At 52.6% G+C, this 12321-nt stretch overlaps 1 protein-coding gene across 1 annotated transcript in view; it reads right to left on the reverse strand.

Moving 5' to 3' along the window:
* LOC121432501 (hippocalcin-like protein 1) overlaps positions 1 to 10522 on the reverse strand; it is a 105124-nt gene extending 94602 nt beyond the window's left edge. Inside the window, exon 1 of the mRNA XM_041630493.1 lies at positions 10272 to 10522. The gene's annotated coding sequence lies outside the window, so the exon portion shown is untranslated. The remainder of the gene's footprint in view (positions 1 to 10271) is intronic.
* Positions 10523 to 12321: the final 1799 nt, after the last annotated feature.

Raw genomic sequence — 12321 nt, forward strand, 5'->3', positions numbered from 1 at the left:
GTGCTGGGAACAGAACCCAGGTCAGTGCTCTTCACTGCTGAGCCATCTCTCCAGCCTGCTTTTCTTTCTAATTACAAAAGCCACAGACTTTCGGAAAACTCAGACTACGCAGAAACACAGAGGAGCAGGGAAGACACGTCCACTCAGCTCCCAGCCATACTCAATGCCTGTTCTTCTCAGTTTAGCACCTCCTTCCCATGGGCCTCCTCTGGCTTTTCCCTCTCAAACATAAGTAAAATGAAGCTGTCTGTATAATTGCATATTTTGGTTCCCAACCCTATACTTAGGAAACGCTTAAACTCCCGGTGTTCAACTCCAGGAACTAACTCCTACTATCCGACTGTGCGCTAATATTAAAGGAATTCTTAGGAGTTCTCTCACAAGATGAATTTGAAGCAAAATCTGGTTAGAGTTTTACATCACTAAATATACTTTGGTCTGAAAAGTAGTATGATTACTTGTCCTCTGCAACACTTCATGGAGCTGCCATGTCCCTAATTAACAATTAATCACAATAAGAAGCACCGCCTCCCAGTCTCTTAGATCATCAGCATAGACTCTCCCAAGTATGAAAACCCGTCATTAGAATGAGGAGGACCGCATCCTGGACAGTGGCTTTCCTTGCTAAAGCATCCAGTGGGAATAGCACACAGCTTCTAAATAAGGCACTGAGTCCAGAGCTCAAGGGTTGAGCTTACATGCAAACCTCTGGTGGCTTCCCACTGTGGGCAAGGCTGCCATCCACCTCCTGCCCAGGAGCCCTGCCTTGTTATCCCACCTGCCAGGGAGCTAAGAGCAAAAGCTGGATGGTGGCACCAGCAGAGAAAAGCCTCAGAGCTCAGCTCCCCGGCTTCCACACCCCCCACTCCTGCTTCTGTCTTGCCTGTGCCCCACTCGTGGGTCCCCTCCCAGCATCACTTTCTGCTGTGCCGCAGCTCAACACAGCGGGTGCCAAGGTGTCTGCATTTTCTAGGAGGTTCTTCGTTAATTTGTTCTTTCTTTCTTTCTTTCTTTCTGCAGTCAGTCTAGCTACATAAATTTCTCAGTACGCTCTTCACTGGATATGTCTTACCACACATGTTTACATTTTTTTAAACCATTTTTTTTTCCTGAACTGTGGAGCTGACGGGGTATTTGGAACTTATCCAGCCATAAACTCCCATTTGACAAATGAGGAGACTGAAATCTAGAGAGGAAAGCTTCCTATGCCAAGTCAAAGCCAGACATTAGCCGGACAGGGGTCATCTCAGCAACCCATAAGTCTCGATGGCTCCCAGACCGCTATGTCACAGTTTTAACAAATGCCCAGAACAAACACACACCCATCAGTGACACACATAGGAAATGTCACTAGTGCACTGGCCTGGCCACGCAAGCCTGCAGAACAACCCTCAGGCAAGCTGTGGAGATTTTAAATAATTCAATGCAATCACCATCCTATAGTTGAGCAAGTGGGGGCTGCTCCAGCACACATCTGGGCATCCATCGTGCTCCTGGCTCTATGACAGTAAGGGAATGCCAACCAGGAGGAATCTACAGGGTTCCAGCTTCAGAGGCCCACTGCCTCGGGACAGGTGGGCAAACAGTGCCTAACCAGTACAGCTGGGCTCTCCAGAGGGGCATAGAGAACACACAAGCCAGACAACACTGGCCTGAAAAAAAATGGATGGATTTTTTTTTTCCAGAAGCTTCCTGATCAGTAATTCTGGAGCCAGTCTCAGAATAATATTCCACCACACATCCATTCGAGATACCTATGCCTACAGTCATCCTATGCAAGGTCCCTCATAATTACTACCAGTAACCACAAGGCACGAGCATGGCCCAAAGGCTGAGTCAATGCCGAGACTAGGTGATGATTATGACAATAATGGTGATGGTGATGGTGGTGATAATGGTGACCACAACAATGATGGTAGTGGTGGCGGTGATGGTGGTGACCACAATGATGATGGTAGTGGTGGTGGTGATGGTGGTGACCACAATGATGATGGTAGTGGTGGTGGTGATGGTGGTGGTGATGGTAAATACAGGTGGTGGTGGTGATGGTGGTGGCGGTGGTGATGGTGGTGGCGGTGGTGATGGTGGTGGCGGTGGTGATGGTGGTGGTGGTGGTAATGGTGGTGGTGGTGGTGATGGTGACCACAACGATGATGGTAGTGGTGGTGGTGATGGTGGTGACCACAATGATGATGGTAGTGGTGGTGGTGATGGTGGTGGTGGTGATGATAGTGGTGGCGATGGTGGTGGCGGTGGTGGTGATGTGGTGGTGATAGTAAATACAGGTGGTGGTGGTGGTGGTGATGGTGGTGGTGGTGATGATAGTGGTGGTGGTGGTGGTGGTAATGGTGGTGGCGGTGGTGATGGTGGTGGCGGTGGTGATGGTGGTGGTGGTGATGGTGACCACAACGATGACGGTAGTGGTGGTGGCGGTGGTGATGTGGTGGTGATGGTGACCACAACGATGATGGTAGTGGTGGTGGCGGTGGTGGTGGTGGTGGTGGTGACCACAATGATGATGATGGTGGTGGTGGTGGTGGTAGTGACTACAACAATGGTGGTGGTGGTGACGGTGACAGTGGGGATAATAACACTGATGACTGTCGTGATGGTAGTAATGATAACGGTGGGTCTGATGGTGGTGGTAGGTGGTGGTAACAACTATGAGCAGTGATGACCCTAGTGACATGGTTTTCCTAGAAAGTCAGTAACTTCCCCAAGACAAGCTATGGGAGGGAGCTCCTGGTGCAAAGAACCCCTATATTGTGGGGTCCCCTGACTGAGAGGCCCTGAACCCCTCGCCTGTGCTTTTATTTCATCTGCCCCATTCTCACTGATATCTCCAAACTCCAGGATCTCACCTGACAGTGGGGTCAGGGGACCATCAGGCCACACTATGTCAGATTCAGCAAGAGAGTAGCACTGGGAACAGAGGATAGCAAGTCTTTGTCTAAGACTCCAGGATGAAGGCAGGCCAGAGTTCTGACATGGCTGTCTCCCAGACGGGCTAGCTTCTAACTTCACTAGCTGAAAATGCCAAGGCAGCAGCTACAGGTCACATACCCCACCTGGAAGCCATGGCTCTGCCCCTATCCAGGTTGTGCCACCAAGCACACGACCCACGCAGACACTGTGGAGGGGTTTTTAACAAACGACATCTCTACCCAGCTACACTTGGGCAAGGGTGTGGGGGAAAACCCTGCTTGGACCCCAGGCTGGAGAGCATCTATTTTTTTATTTATTTATAGTTATGTTCATTGTGTTTTTGGCTGCATGTGTGTGTTGAGGGTGTCAGATCTTAGAGTTACAGGCAGTTGTGAGATGCCATGCGGGTGTTGGGCATTGACCCGGGTCCTCTGGATGAGCAGTCAGTGCTCCCTACTGCTGAGCCACCTCTGCAGCCCCAGGACAGCATCTATCAACAATAGTAAGCAGGAAAACAAACAAATGAAAAACAACCCTGCATGGTGCTGGAAATGACAGATCTTTAAGAGGTTCTCAGTTCCCTCCAAAAATTATGTACAGGGAAGCAAATGGGAAGGGTGGGAGTGACAGGGAGGGGCAGGGAGGGGTGAGGACTGCCATTGGTTCTGCTTCCAGGCAGCACCACCCTTTGCAGACTGAAAGCAGAGCACAGAGCATTCTCTCACTGAGAAGGAGCATGGTATGATTCGTGAGCACACCGCTCTGGGTCTGACTGTGAGCACTGCAAGCAAAACTCCTCGGCCTGAAAACACATCAACACAGGCTTTCCAAGACTCCCGGGCAAGGGGCAGGAGACCCAGCCTCATTGAGCATGAGAAGCAACTTGCAGAGTCATCTGGAATATTGGAAGCCCCAATATTAGCGACCCTGTAGATGCAAGAGGAAACCCAAGAAGGGGGATTTCAGAAGCCACGAGATCAAGAAGACCCAAAATGGTCTTCCAAACTCCAAACCCAGACATTCCCGGCTCCCTTCCAGTAGCCTTTACACACACACACACACACACACACACACACACACACACACACACGTGTCAGTCCCTTCAACATGAATTTGGAAGAAAAATATCTAACGGCACAGAGGTGCTGCCATCCAAGGAGGCTTAACCAGCGACAGTGGCCACAGACTTGCCACCTTTCTTCTGAAGGTCCAGGTGGGCCCAGAACCCTCCCAGACAATACATCAGAAAGCACACGCTGTGGCTGGGCCAGAGGTCCCTGTCTTCTCCCAAGCTGTTTTACAAATGGAAGGAAACAAGACATCCTCATTGTCTACCATGAGAGTTGCCCGTATCAATGGGAAAGCAGCAGCCTGGGACCTGACGGTGTGTCTGGAGGTCTCAGGTCTGAGCACTGCTCGCATGGGTGTCTGTGCCAATTCATGCCTCTGCTGGTGCGCCCAGTCAAACAGGGCACCTTCCTCCGCTGGCTTCCTTAGTACCCGCAAGTGCAAGGAGCGTGTTCCTTCTGAAATGTGGAAAGCATTGGAGCACACCTCAATACTCCAGCACTCCCCGCCCAAGGATGCCCACCCTCGCCACTTGCGTCCCAAGAGAACCCTCTACATGGCCACAGTCCAGCTACTGCTGCCAGCTGGACCAGACATGGAGGCAAACGAGGACACGTCGTGTACCACTCACGCCCCGGAAGGTGCTACCTTAGCTTAGGAAATGATGACGAGTCCGTACAAGAAGACGGCCCAGGCCAGGTCACACCAGGCACATAATGACAACCAAAGCAGAGGACACAGACAGTCTGAGGCTCTTTATTTTGCCCTGGGCCTCTTCAGCTCTTATCTCTAAGAGACGGGTTTGATGCCATTTGCTTCCCAGGTTCTTCATGAAGGAGACGGTAATTGCAGCAAGGCCCCCACAGCATCTCAGGCACATATACCCTGTACCCCAAATTCCAACACTCCGCTGTGCACTCGTCTACAAGATATTAGATGAAAGAACTAGGATGGAAGCAACTGTAGTCAGTCCGGAATGTGTCCTCGGAGTCCATCTTAGGGACCAGGACTATGCCAGGTACAGGCCAGGGAAGCCAATAAGAGAGCTCGCCATGTAGAAATGAGATGGACAAGCGCACGGTTCAAGTCACTTCTACCTGGAAAACTCCAAAATGACCCTGAGGAAAAGCTCCCTTGGTTCAAACCTAGGAAGATGAAGGAGAGACAAAAGGAAAAGCAAGGGAATCTGGTGACGAGAGGCTGTGTGGATGGAGCTTGGGCCAGGGAGTCACTGCCCATGGGCATGAAGTCTCACTCGGAAAAGACTCAGGAGCCTTTGCCAGATGATGGTGGTGGTTATGTAACTGTAGACTGAGAGAAATATCATTGAGCTGTACACTTAAAAGGCCCATAACTTTATTTGAGTTATAGTACAGCATTGCAGAGGTAGGAATCTCGTAGTTACAGAATTCTGGAGGAGAAAGGTTAGCAAACCACCCAGCCCCTCTACTCTCCCCACATCTCCCACTTAGAAGGCATCCCCACCCGACCCCCCAGAAGCTCCCTTGCTCCTCTCCTAGGCAGAGGCTCTCCTACATGGGTCCCTTGACCTCCAAAGGCTTTTTGATGACTTGCCCACCCCATTCTCAGCTTAAGCCTTCCCAGACCCTGACTGGAAGAGGCTCGCAGGAGGCATGGGAAATAGCACTTACTCTGTAAGAGGACAAACCTGATTGGGGGAGCAAGATGCCCGAATGTGCACCCCTACATAGAGCTGCTTGTGGCAATGCTGTAGCGAGAGCACCAGAAGGCACGGTACAAGGGAGGAGGTGGCTCTGGCTGAGGGGAAGAGGCAGGCAGTCCAGATTCACTTTGAAGATTCACCAAGAGCAATGAGGGACAGAAAAGAGCCCTCGTCCCTACCTGCGACACAGAGCTTCCACAGCTGAGGAGAGAAAATTGTCTAGTTATGATAGGTAAAAGATGTGGGCTCAACACAGTTTTGGACCAGCTGGGATGGGTATCATGAACCCTATATCCTATCCCGGAACATGGAACCAGAGCTGCAGCCAAGGGATTGACATAGATGTGTGTCACCTACCAGTTTAGGGGATTCGGCAGGTGCACTGCCTATGCTACTCATACTAAGGGACTCAGCCTCGGCTGAGGCAGACTTAGAGCAAGGAAGGGTTTCAACAGAGACCCGAGGATACTGAAGCAAAATCCATGAAGGCTGTGCAAGTTGAATTCCCCTACCCCCTGACCCAGGCCTTCTTCCATTTTAAACTTAATTGGCAATCCTGGGGGTGGAGCCTAGAGCGTCAGGCAAGGCAGGCAAGAGCTTTACTACAGAGCTACAGCCCCACTCCCTTTCTTCCTTTTCTTTAGGATCATGGGAATCTTCACGGAGCTGTGGTAACCAGTCTTGCGCTTTCTTAGTCAGAGGCCCCTTGCGGGCTCCTGGAGAAGACTGCGGAAAGGAAAGAGGTAGAGCTGAACTGGCACCTCCACCTCCAGGCTCCTGGCTGCTTGCCAACTTAGGCTGCACCCAAAACACCACAAAGAAACAAATAGGGTACCAGGAAAGCAGAACCACTAGGCTGGCAAGCGTTGCGCCAGAGTCATTAAGGTAAAGGAAAAGAGCTCCCAGCAGCGCCGCCTCCTACCCTCAGGCTGGCGGGAGACGGTGAGCCGGGAAAGCCTGGGAGAAGAGAGGGTTCAGTTAGTCATGGTTCATAAATGCTGAGGTGTAAAGCTTTGCCTCGGAAATTCATCTTTACTTGAACCAACATGGTCAAGATAGGGCTCTCTAACGTGTGTGTGTGTGTGTAATTTCTTTAAGCTCACGCCTTGCTCATCAGCACTAAAGAAACATCTTACCTGTCAAACTATATTATCTGCAGTTATATATTACAACCTGCCCCACTAGTAGGTGGTTTTGAAGTGAATGTTGTTCTCCTCTTACGTAGAACAAGAGGCACTAAGGGATTAGCCCCTCAGCCCATCCTGATACCTCCATATGTAATTACATCCTCCACAGATTAAGAACCCAACTTAAAAGGATCTCACTACAAGAACAATGTGAGAATTAAAGACACACAGACACCCCAAAGTAGCCCCAAACGACTGTAGGTTTGAGCGGGAGGGGGGCCAAGCAGAGCACAGCCAAAAGCTCCAGGTGTCGGCTCACCCTAACTCCAAATGGGCCCTCCCTTCCCTAGCACGATTACATCAGATCCTGACAAACTCCAAAAACATACATAATCCCCATCAAGCCTGGGCCAGCAACTCGTAAACTGAAAGCATCCCTCACACCAAACAAGCCTGGCTTGGGACCCAGTACAAACCAGATCCTAACCTAGGTAAAGAACCAAGTTGCCAAATAGCTTAACCTTCAATCCCAAGGAAACACTGAGGCTCCCTGGGACGGCCTGGGATTATCATTGGATTACAGGTACACCCAGAGTCCCACCATTTATCAGGGGCAATACAGAGTCTGAGAGGAAGTTTGAGAGGAAGCCACAGAAAGCATCCTGCTGCCTAGCCAGTGTGGAACTGGATGTGGATCCTGAGTGCTGAGTTCAAAAAACCTAAGAGAAACAGGTCTACCACCTAACAAAAGAAAACAGCTTCTCTGGGTAAGGATGGAGCTAACCTAGCAAGAGGCCCTGGACCTTCTTCCTCCATGGGAATTTCTAATTCTGCACAGCCTTGTGGCCAGAGAGGGGGACTGGGTCTACATCTAAAACAATTCCTTCACGTTCTCTCATTCTATCTCTGTCTCCTCTCTCTCTCTCTCCCTCTCTCTCTCTCTCTCTCTCTCTCTCTCTCTCTCTCTGTGTGTGTGTGTGTGTGTGTGTGTGTGTGTTTGTGTGTGTGTGTGTGTGTGTGTCTCTCTCTCTCTGTCTCTCCCCCACACTGTTGGTCATAAGTAAGCATCTAGCCAGAGTTTGGGCAAACCCCTGTTCATCTGGGTTGTCCACCTGCTCCGATCTCTCACAAGCCAACAGCCTCCAGACATCCATTCTCAAAGACATGGCTTCTGACCTGTTAAGACACATTGACAGTTATGTTTCACCTAGGAAACACTGTAAAAGCAGGGCTCAAAGGAATCCACGTTAGGCAGTGGCACTACATCCTGAGAGACAGGGAGAGGCACAGCCCCTGGGTCTTCCCATTGGCACATTATCCAATAAAACCTCAAGAGCTCCGTAATTACAGGCGCTTTCAAAAGTGAAACAGAAATAGATCCAAGGCCAAAATACTGGTTTGCTTGAGACAAAGGGCTGGCTTTAACCAGGAAAGCAAAACAAAACAAGACAGCTTTTGGGTCTGTCTTTTGAGCCGAGAAAGTCAGACTGATTTTTTAAAATGATTATTAAATCTGATTTGGGGGAGATAAGATTCCAGTCAAAAGCCATTTTCTCTTTAGGATATAAAATAATTTGCTAAGGCTCAGAACAGGTGGCTTTCTAAAGTCCCCGACATCAAATCAGGATGATAAACCAGCTTGACATCCCTGGATGGCCATCATCTCAAAGACCTCAGGGTTCTGGAGACAAACCAAAGGACCCAAACCAGAGGTTTATGTTTCCGTGTCTCAGTGCCTGCTAGGTCTTTTGCGAGAGCACCTAGGAGCATCCCATACAAGGGCAGGTGGCAGGTATCCCCAGCCCAGCCCAGTCCCCACCAGAGCTCCGTTTTGAGAGTCCCTGACACCAAAAGGTTCTGTTCCTCCCTTGCTAAAAGGCTGTTTTTAAACTGGGAAGGGTACTAAGAAGAAGAAGGCAGCGAAGGAAAGCCATCAAGGGACTTGGCAGGGCCGTGGCAGCAGAGCCCCACACGCCACTCGGACTGGCACAGAGCAAATGTTGAAAGGCAATGGGCTGAGTAGAGAACAGTATGCATATCCAGGCAGTGCGTTTTTTTAACCATGTTTTAATACTATTAAATATATCTTTTTCTTTTCTTTTTTTAATCAAGGAGTGGAACTAGAAGGAGGGGCGCCTCGCGGACCTCGGCCTCCTGCATCGGGATGACTGCATGGGAGCAGAGGCAGGTGGGGCTTGGGGGTGGGGGGCGGTGTCTAACAGGGTTTGGAGTCCTGGCAAATACCCTCCTCTTGGGGGGTGGGGGGGGGGGGCTCGGTAGTGGCTCGGAGAACAGAGGGTGGCCTCCCCAATGACCAGGCGGGGAGGAAGGCTCCAGGAACCATAGACTGCGTGTCTACGGAGACGGCCACTTTCACACAGCGACTCGAATTCCAAGAGCGACATCCCTCCAGGCACTTGTTGAACAAAAGGGCTCCAGTCTGTAGTCGCAGGCTTTTGGAACCCTTCGCAGACGCTGGGTGGTGCCTTGCACGGCGGGCTTCCACACCCGCGAAGGCCGCGCCACGCAGCCCGCGGTAAGGACAGAAGGCAGCGCACCCAGCCGCCTAAACTTTCTCGAATCTCCCAAGCTTTCACTGTCAAGTTAGAGCCAGGAAGGAGGCACAAACCACAGCAGAGGAGGAAATGAGAGCGTCATCCACAATATAGACAAAACAAATTTCTTTTTAAAGAGATGAGAATCCAGTGAAGAGCACCTACTGTGTGCAAGACTCTGTGTCAAGAACTGCACATAGTGCGTTCTCAGCTCCATAAAGGACAGCTCCAGAGGGACCGTACCCATAAGATAGAGACTCCAACTGCGACCCAAGAAGGTGGCGTGTCTGGCTCAGGTCTCAGGGCTGGTAACGGCAAGGCCAGGGCTGGGTTGATCTTTCCCACTGTCCCAGGGCTGATCACTACCGCGTGGGTCCCCATCCCTTTTAGAAGCCCACAAGCGTCCCACGTGGACCCTGTGGGCCTCCCCCCATCCCCGTGGGGAAGGATTAATTCCCGCTACCCATGAGTCAGGCACTATGCAGGTCGGGTCCTAACCGTACCATCATATTCCTGAGCTACGCACTGCGCCGAGCGACAACAACCGGGGGCTCAGCTTGCGGGGGCCTGACCGCCCACGCCCACCCCTCCACTCCCACGCTGCGCACAGCGGCTCCCCCTCCATACTTGCCCTGTACTAGTCCCCACCGGCAACTGCACCCCGACACACAATTTCACCAACGCAGTCTGAAAAGTGTACATCCCACCGAGCACACCGATCCCCACGAGGACACGCCATTCTAGAGCCACGCCATGGTCCGCGGTCTGCTGCAAGTCCAACACGCAGAGAAACAGGCACCATCAGCACCGGTGCGCACACACCCGCGCACTCACACAGCTGGGTCGCAACGAGCAGTTGCACACACGCTCCCTCCACGCAGCCCCGCGGCCCCACAGTAGCCCCTTTCCTACCGGCTCCGGCACTGGACGCGGTCCGCCGGCTTCTCGAGACCAAGTTCGGCGGCGGCTGAGGCCAGGGAAGTGACTGGGAGCTCGGGCGTCCGTGCGCCCGCAGCCGCTGCGTCGGCCCTGCGACCTTCGCCGCTCGAAGAGACAAAAGGATCCGCCGGCTCAGGAGGGAGCGAGGTGTGGGCGACCGCCGCCGATCCGCAGGTCCACCACCCGCAGCCGCCGCCAGCCCGGGAAGGAAGGGACGAGAAGGCGGGACCCGGAGGCGGAGGCCGGGGCGGGGCACACGGCGAGGGCGGGCACTCAAGTTTCCTAAGGATCCGCCCCCCACGCCGCAACCACGCCCCCAGACTTAGCCCCTCCCCGGCTGCAGTCCGACCACGCCCCCGTCCTGTGACACACCCACTGCTGGACCCTCGGTTCGCGACCCCTGGTTCTCACCACCCTGACCGCTCGCAGATTCCCGGCTGGGTGTCAGTCCCACGGGACTCTGGTGCAGGGGAGGGGCCGAGCGCTGGTCCCACCTCCCTCACCCTTGGCCTCTAGCCTGCGGGTGTGGGAGAGGCCGAGAGGCGGCGCCCGGAGGGGCCGGCTTTACTCCAGCGCCCCCCGCCCCCACAGTTCTTGGCAGGAAGTGCGGCCCTGGTGGCCAGGGAAGTGGAAAAGAGGCCTGAGTCGCCCTAGGCACCCCAGCACCTTCTGGGCCGCCCGCCAGGCCCTCCTCCCTCCCTCTCCACGCCAGTCCTGTGTGCACCTATCACCCACCTTCCCGCGCCTCGTTAAAGAGGAGAGCGTGGCCTGGAGGCAGAAAGACCTGGATTCCCGTTGAAGTTCTCCCAACTCATTCAATGGTCTTGCCAAGAAAACCCTTAGATTCATTCTCTCAGTCTCAGTTTCCCCACCTATAAAAGAGTGAGGAGGGCCAGGATCCTTCTTTGGGGCTTTGCCTCCCTTGACATTCAGTGTGGTTTCAGTTTCCTGGTGAGGGGGGGGCTTGGTTGACATCTCCCATACTAGGGACAGCTGGCCTTCTAGGTGCCAGGGAGGGGCACGGTAGCTCCTTCATCAACTCCCGGCATACCCTGGCAGATCGCACCTGCCATGCCCACCCACTGCAAACATCCCAGAAGACAGGTAACCACAGAAACAGTTTATATGAGGAGCTGGGCGAGCCTGTTGTGCAGAGACAAAACTGTCTCTCTGGCGTCTCTAGGGAAAAACTCAAATCCCTCCTTCAAATCCTCCTCCACAAAAACATGCGAGTGAACTCCTACTATACAGGAGGCTGCCAAGGGAACCGGTAGTGGAGCGGCTAGGAGGGTGAAGGGCAGCCCCAGGGCCTCCTCCATTCCTTTCAGCTTCTAGTGCAGCAGGGCAAAGCTAAACCCAGAAGATGCAAGGGGATGATGGCTGCGAGGATTACAGGGCACCTGTCCAATGATGCTAGCGGGCTTGTCGTGGTCCCGTGGACCACGACGACTTCCTACCCAGTAAAGGCCCAATCGAAGGTCATTCTGTCCCTTTCCAACTGCACAGATATGTCGGGTTACAGGTAAGAAGCCCTTGGCAGCCTCACCCCAGCAAGTGGAGGACAAAGGCAGAGGACTTCAGAGATCCAGTCGGTCCAGGCAGGGTGCTTTGTACTATGGTCACTCATCCACTTCCAGGTTGCAGTTCAGCCTGGAAGAGGGAGCCCCCACTCAGACATTCAGAAACCGTCTAGCTTCTCTCTAGGGATGTCAGCAAACCCTCCAGTTTCCACCAGTCTGCAACATCCTTTAAGAGGACGCCAAGAGAGCACCAGCAGCACTTCAGGGAGGTCTTTGGGGTGCCAGGCCTGGAAGTAGTTTAGCCCAGTTCTCTGCTTACGCTCACATCCAGAATTAGTCATATGGACCTACTTGGTTGTGAGGGACTCTGGGAGTTACGATTTTCTTGGATGCCCAGTCAAACAACACACACACATACACAGAGTAAATAAATTTAATGTTAAGATTAAATAAAAAGCTAACTTATATAGTACTTTAAGGAACATGAGTGTAGCCAGTTGGTG

The sequence above is a fragment of the Microtus oregoni genome, unplaced genomic scaffold (assembly GCF_018167655.1).
Source record: "Microtus oregoni isolate MIOR12 unplaced genomic scaffold, Mior012 000034F_ref0000314, whole genome shotgun sequence".
NCBI lineage: Eukaryota > Metazoa > Chordata > Mammalia > Rodentia > Cricetidae > Microtus > Microtus oregoni.